Genomic DNA, 7,034 nt, shown 5'->3' with positions numbered 1-7,034 from the left:
CTCGTGACATTACGCCCCATCAAAATCAATTTTTTTTTTCTACAAAAATTTTTACGATATATACATACATATAAATCCTAACTCAGTCACACAACATTCACACTGTGGTGTGTGTGTGCTATCCTGCTACAGGAGAAAGTCATAGTTGCCAGTGAGCGAAAAAACCTCGTATTTACGTTAATAGAAGCAAGCTTGAGGAAAAAACTCCATGACGATGGTGAAAAATCCTGTACTCATGTAAAACTGAGCGAAAAGTTCGCTACATTTACGTAACAACTAACTGTTATGTAGCGTGATGTATGTAATACATGGTGTAGGTGTGACAGTTGTGGTGTAACTGTACCTACGTGTTAAATCATGTAATACAAATTTATAGTAAATAATGACGACGAGGCAGAAGAGAAGAGGCAGCAGCATGCGGCAGGGACGGCCAGTTGATCTGCATGACAATGCTGCACCTGCCACCTGCACCTGCAAAAGGAATCAAGGTGGAGCATCAAAAGTGTCATTTCTCTCTGCCTAGCAATCAGTACTTATGTTATTATTAACCAGGAAAGTAGTCTTAAGATTTACAGATCTCTCAGGACCCTTGTAGTTCACTGGTTAAGCTATCTTATTAACCAGGAAACGTGCCAGTTCTTGAATTGCTCAAATTTCTTAGAACGGGCAGTTTACTGGTTAACCTAACATTATTAAACAAGAAACATGTCAGTTCTTGGATTGCTCAAATCTCTTAGAACGGGCAGTTTACTGGTTAACCTAACACTGCACTTATGATTGATGACAGGAAGCTGAGAATCGCTACGCAATCTCGGGCAGGTCACATTTTAACACCCACCGTGGGTGTGAACACTCATGTGGATAATGTGCATTCTCTGGGAATCCTCAGGGAGGCCCACAGCTCGAGACGTTCCACAAGGTAATTCATACACAGCCTCGGACTGTCTCTGTAGGGTTCTCAAACTTCCCCTTTAACTTATGGTATAGATGTATATACAGGCCCTGGACATACTGTGTCCTGTGGGGCCAACGGGCGAGACGTCAGGTCTACACCCACTTCACCACTGCCCTGTCTCGCAACTGCTTCAGAGATTATGGGTGTGGGTTCAAACGGCACAGGAAGGACATGTCCCTGATTAGCGGTACTTTGACACACACTGCAGGAACGCACAAAGCTATCTATTTCTTGTCCCATCCCTGGCCAGAAAAAGTCAGCTCGGATACGGCCCTGGGTTATCCTTTTGCCCATGTGACCTCCTGAGGCTGAACAATGACCCCATTCTAACACTACTTGGCGGTACTTAGCAGGAACGACAAACTGCAGTGAAACCTCGCCCTGGGGTGTTCGTGACTCACGGTGCAGCCGTCCTTGTTTACAAAGGAACTTGGCTTGACCTCCCCGTGAATACTTTATCACTTTACCATTTTGCTTCTTCCGCATGGCAGCAAGTGTTGGGTCAGAATGTTGTTCTTGAACAACAACTTGGCTACACATCAGATCTTGCGGCGATGCAATGGTCACAGGGGTGACACAATTTGGAGCCTCAGCCATGGCTCATGTTACTGCAGCCGAAGTCTGAGTAGCACCATCTTCAGTGCAACTATCCTTGGCACCAGGAATATTGCCTATGATTAGGTCAAATAAAGGTTCTGGCATGACAACTGCGACTGTCGTACCAGTGTAAAATGGAGATGCCACCTGGTTACGTGCCTCAGGGAACAATCTCACTGATCCATCAATAAGGTTAGCTTGGATCTGTCAACCTGTGTACTCCTCAGGGCGAACTAGACTCTGCCTGACAGAGCAACCTGAAGAACCATTGTCTCTCAAGACCTTCACAGAAATGTCTCCCACAAACCCTGGCTGAACAAGGAAGGCACTGTCACCTGTGGGAGGGCCTGTGGAGGAAGCAGCCAGCCACTGATTAGGCTACTGAATAAATGATGTGGCAAACATGGTGCCTTGAGAACTAGATGCTTGAGGGGTTGTACTCACCGTCTGAGGAGATGGAGCATTGACCATTTGTGGAGGAGTGTTCACTGTCGCTGTGGGACTAGAGAACTGTGGGGAAGTACCCGTACTAGTAGGGACGTGACCACTGTACTGCTGCTTGGGAATGAAGGCTGCGTTCGCCCCCTGCCTCCTATTCACTTGAGCTGGTGCGGAAAAGATTTGTCCCGACGGTCGATTGCGTGGCTGATACTGCTGCTGGTTAGGGTACCTGTTGTCCCTCTTCCACTCAGGTTTCTGAGTGTTTTGCCCCTGGTCCTTCTTCTGCGATTTTGGACCTTGGCCATTATTCTGAGAACGGCCTTGTTGCTGGGGTTCAATCTGAGACAGTTTCCCAGATTTATCAGGTTTCCTGTTCCAGGTATGCTGCTTGCGAGTTTGGTACCCATATGCAGTGAAAAATGTATCAGCCTTCTCCACCATTTGGCTGGCATTTCTTACCTGGCGGATCTTAACCCGCGCCGTCCCGAGGACGTACTTCCACGTCCTCACGTTTTGTCACAGCTAATCCCGAGGATGTACTTGAACGTCCTGCAATTGCAAGGTTCATAATTTCCACAATTTTCAATTTTCGCGAGTCATTTTTGGTACGTATACACGGGACACCTGCCTCAACAAGATGCCAGGCAGAGACAATGCCTTACCCAGCATGACCTCCTCCCCCCCCCCTGCATGCCCTTTTCTCAGCAATTCACCTGTTATCAGTGACCTGGCCAGTATAGCCATGTCATGCCACGGTACGAAATTCAGGGCCAGAGTGATTCCCCAGTCAATGACAATGTGGAGGACAAACTTTACATAGCATTAGAGGAAGAAACAGTTAGAAATGATGATCAGGTAATGTGGCAAAAAAAGGTCAGGTATTAGTGAGTGAAACAATGCTTATAATGCCTATATTACTGCTTGAAAACCAATATACTTTTGTACTACATATAAATTCGTAACAGTAAATAAATAAATACCGTTTATGAGTGGTGTGAAATAGTTATCCTCCCACAGAACTCGTTTTCTTTGGTGCCAGCCTGATAGAAAACCCAGTAAAGAAAGGAGGCTCTCCTACCTGTAATGAGTATTTTAAACCTCAGGTGAGCGATTTCTCTATGAATTTTCGATGTTTCTCACCAAAAGCGAAAGTTTTAGCAAAAAAAAAAAAGGTCGAAAATTGCCTGGGATTGGGGGGTACCAGTGGTCGAAAAGTGGCCGGGATGGGGCGGGTTAAGCTGAGCCATAAGTTCAGTAGGCCACGACTTTTCTAGCTGCATGCGCAGCATAAGGTCGATTATCCCCTCACATGTGGAAGGAGTTTCATCTTTCTCCATCCACTCACCTAAGTAAGCAGTAAGCTGGTCAAGAAACTGAACGGCAGTCTCTTTTTCCTGTAAACGCTCCCTCATGAACTGACTCTTGGCGTCGTCAACTGTGAGACTGTACGCTTTGACGAGTGCACCCTTCATCATCTCATACGTGAGATTGTCTCCACAAATTCTGTGGAGAATATCGAAAGCAGGGTCCTCAAACAAGGTAAGAAACTGAAGCTGCTTAGCTGCATCATCCAGCTGGTACAATTGAGCCATGTCTTCAAAATGAGCTATGTATGGCTCGATTCGCTCGCCTTCCTTGTATGGAGGAAGCTTGATGTGTGGGGTCGCCAGAACATGGGCAGGGAGAGCACTCGTGGAGCTTGGGCCAGCTGCACCAGATGTGTCTGAAGCCAAGGAGTCTCGCATGAGCTTCAACATCTCAATTTCATGTTTTTCGCGTGCTTCTCGCTCGGCACGTTCGTGTTCTCGTTGTTCTCGCTCGTACTCACGTTCTCTCTCACATTGTTCTCGCTCATGTTCGCGCTGTTCTCACTCGTATTCACGTTGGATTCTACACTCTTCACGAGCATCATTCTCGCATTGCTGCTCGTAATTAAACCGAGAGAGGACGTAATCCTTTACTTCCTTGGGGTCTGTAAGCCTCATATCTTTAGCTTCCTGTACATAGATGTTGGTAGTCATGATGCTAACTCAGTCTGGGTGAACTAAGGACTAAGTACTGACTGCAATTTTGCAGAGAAAGATGCCAATAATTGAAAATAAAGAATACAGGCACAGGTTAGTGGTGACCAGTTTTATCTAATTAAACTGGTAAAGAAAGAAAATTAAACAAACAACTGACTGTGAAAACTATTATGTAAATTAATAGAACTGAATCAATAATCACCAGTAAGATAGGTCCTATAGACTTTAATGATAAATACCTAAGTATGAGTGAGTGAGTATTATCTCGTGAATAACTTTAGAGCTAGGAGTTAATATCCTGGAATGAGGTCGCCAAATGTCACGGGGTTTTTAAGAGTATGCAATATTGAAGAACAATATTCAATAATACTTCAGAACAGGACAAAGAATTGACTTGTGAAAATCAAGCAATGATTACTTTATGCCGTCTTACTTCACCGAATCTCTAAGGACGAGAATTTATAAACTTTCTCAATAGTACACAGCAGAGACAAATTACTCACACGTGCTGTTTATTGGTACTGTTAGCCTCTGGAGAAAGGGACTCTACCCCTGACAATCAATATCTAATGCTATTAATGATAAACAGGTTCTTGCCGGTGCATTAACTCCTGGTTGCACAACGGATATAAGTTAATACAAAAGGACTGGCCTAAGTACCAGTTGTGAATAATGCAAAGCGTTTATGCAAACTAGGAGCTATAACTAAAATAAGCTAAATGTGGAGAATAAAACATGAGTTTACATTACATTAAGCTCAAGAGAAAAGAACTATAAATTTATTGATTACAATGAGATAAATTTTCGTTACATGCTTCAAAATGAATTCAAAATAAGGAGAACACACTCACTTGCTCACTCAAAAGCTAAGCTCTTAAACCTAGGAAAATACAAAAAGAAATACTGGTCAGGGAATGGGCTAAGCGGATGGCTGGGCGTTGTTGCTGAGGAAGGAAGCTGCACACGCTAAACCTCTTGCTGGCTCACACTAGGTGGGAATTCAGGAACTCGCTGGACAACGGCGGCGGGCCCAATCGAACCTGCTTCCACAATGCTCAAATCCTGACTGAATTCAAATTGTTGGAGAGAGGCGAGGACGGGGCGAGGACGGGCCACACGTGCTAACGACTAACACAAAGAGAGTGAGTGAAACACGCCCATAACAAATCACTCAGCGAAGGTGCTAATGTCACGCACAAAGACGATCACTTATGAAACAATGAATAATTGTTCTGAAAACACTCCCGATCGGGTGAATACGTGGCGATTGACTGAGTAATACATACTGGGATTCCACTAGAATTAGCTGTTTCCCACCAAAGTTCAATGTCACGATTTTATTCAAACAGAAAATCGCGCCGACTCGTGACAAACCTTAGGCCCTTACACCTGGAAGGCGGTAAAGTAGAACTGACTGTCACTATATATATATATATATATATATATATATATATATATATATATATATATATAGATAGATAGAGATAGATAGATAGAGATAGATAGATAGACATAGATAGATAGGTATAGATATATATATTCACTTTCATCTTAAATGTCAGGACCAACATGCCTAGCCCCGGCCTCCTACGCTCCTTATGGGGCATGGTAGGATTGGATGATATATATATATATATATATATATATACAGTATATATATACTGACTGACTGACCAAAAGGTGATGACTTTGAACCGAACAAAGGACTTGGTACGGATAGCTATATGGAATGTAAGGGGTGCAAATGATGAGGTGAAAGAAAGAGAGATTGTCCAGGTGCTTGAGGGTGTGAAAGTGGATATATGTGGACTAACTGAAACTAAATGAAAGGAGATGAGAGTGTGAGAGAATGGGAAAATGGATGGAGTATATGCGCGGGAGTAGGTGAGAATGAGAGGGCAAAAAAAGGAGTCTGCATTGTTGTGAGTAACAGATGGAAGGAGAATATAAGAGAGTATGGATCAGTTGGCTCAAGGATTGTGTGGGTTAGAGTGAAAGTTGGGCTACAAATGTGGGCGATTGTGTGAGTGTATGCGCCAACACAAGATCATGCAAGCAGAGTGAGAGAAGAGTTCTGGACAAACATGGAAGCATGCTTGGAGAAGTTTGAAAGGAGTGAGAGAGTGTTTCTGACTGCAGATATGAATAGAAGTAGTTGATGAGTGGCGTGTGCCTGCAGAGATATATGAGAATGGCAGTGCTTTAGTGGACATTTGTGCTGGGAGGGGGTTGGTGATAGCCAATACCCTCTTTAAGCACAAAATGATCCATAGATATATGTGGCGAGTGATAAGAAGGGAGGATGGTAAACTGAATGAACGGAAGGCAATGACTGATTACGTGTGTGTGGATGAAAGGATGAGATGTGTCAAGGGTGTAAGAGTATATAAAGGTTGGGGGAGAGGACTTTCGGACCACCACATGGTGGTGGTCAGAATCAATGTCCAAACAAAATGGAGAAATAGAAGAACGGAAGGACAAATGGAAGTAGTTCTTACAAGGAGGGTAGAAATGTTACAAGAGGTTGGAAAAAAGGCAAAATATAAGAGGGAAGTTGAGGAGCAATTGGGTAAATATGAACTGGAGCAGATGGGGGACGTGGAAGGTGTGTGCAAGATATTCACAGAAGAAATATGTGCACCATGTGAGGTGGTGTGTGGGGTTAAGAGAAGATGAAAGGGGATGCAGGAGACAGCATGGTGGACTGAAGAGGTGAGAGAGGCTGTGGCACAAAAGAAGAAAGCATATAGTGAGTAGATGAGAAACAGGGATGTCGAAGAAGTTGAGAGACGGAAGAGAGAGTTATAAGTAGAAAGGAAGAGAGAGGTGAAAAGATTAGTAAGAGAGAGTAAGAGGAGAGTGGATGAGGAATTTGGAAGGAACTTCAGTGTAAAGTGGAGGGAATGTAAGAAAAGAGGTAATGAGAGTTAGGATGCCAAAGAAGTTAGCTGGGGAGTGAGAGAGAAAATGGTAGGTTACTAGTGGAGAAGGGACAAAAAGTGAGCATATGGAGAGAA

This window comes from Coenobita brevimanus, chromosome 70 (genome assembly GCF_032717465.1).
Source record: "Coenobita brevimanus isolate Jiangsu-jjx chromosome 70, ASM3271746v2, whole genome shotgun sequence".
NCBI classification, from domain to species: Eukaryota; Metazoa; Arthropoda; class Malacostraca; order Decapoda; family Coenobitidae; genus Coenobita; species Coenobita brevimanus.
Note: the sequence above shows the minus strand (reverse complement) of the source record.